This window comes from Trichinella spiralis, assembly GCF_000181795.1.
Source record: "Trichinella spiralis strain ISS 195 chromosome Unknown Scfld1557, whole genome shotgun sequence".
NCBI classification, from domain to species: Eukaryota; Metazoa; Nematoda; class Enoplea; order Trichinellida; family Trichinellidae; genus Trichinella; species Trichinella spiralis.
In genome coordinates, this window is record NW_003528496.1 from 1,840,089 (window position 1) to 1,840,969 (window position 881).

Sequence of the window (881 nt, forward strand, 5' to 3'; positions counted from 1 at the left end):
TGTGGTGGATTCAATGGCACTAATGCTAACGTTACGCGTTAGCTCGCAATTTCACTTAATTTTACACATGATTTCACGCATATGCCTTTGTGAAACATTCTTCGCTTTTCTCGTTACATCGCATATGTTGGTGAAGGCGATTTTAATACAAATGGAAAATGCACAATTGACAAATTGTTCACAGTTGCAGCTTTCAAGCTTAACCAAAGAGTGACAACTACTTAATTGTTATTAATATTTGATTAATTTCTTGATTTTACTGGGAGTGTTCTATTTAAATCTTTCTTGTTTACAATCTGAGAATTTTACTTTAATATTTACAAAGTTCCCTTCATTACGAAACAAACATCCATATATATATTTTTTATACATGTCGATGAGTTTTGTTGTTTGTATGAAAAATCCTGTTTGACGTTCATACATTTTATATAAAATACAGTCGAACTTGGTTAAGTGCATAAGATTTTGGCTGAAAAAAATTCCCTTTATTTAATTAAACGATAAAATAATGGATAAGTGCATGAAAATTCTTACCAAAATCCATGCTCACTTATAACAAACTTAAAATGTAATTTGAAATGCAACATCAAACAGATCAGCTACATCACAGACGCTGCTTTTGATGCGGAAAGTTTTAATATTTCGTTATCATTGAAATATATACACTGAAAGGTTGCAAATGGAAATGAGAATAGATGGCAATTTAAGTGTTCACCAACGCACTACTCGGTTTTGTTCAGATTTTGAAATAGAAAGTTTACAATTTACACCAAATATATAAATAAATTTGTTTTTTGACTTGTAAATAATATTTCAGATTTTTAATTTTCTATTTAAATAAAATATACGACTTTAAACAGTAACACTGTTGAAAGAAGACA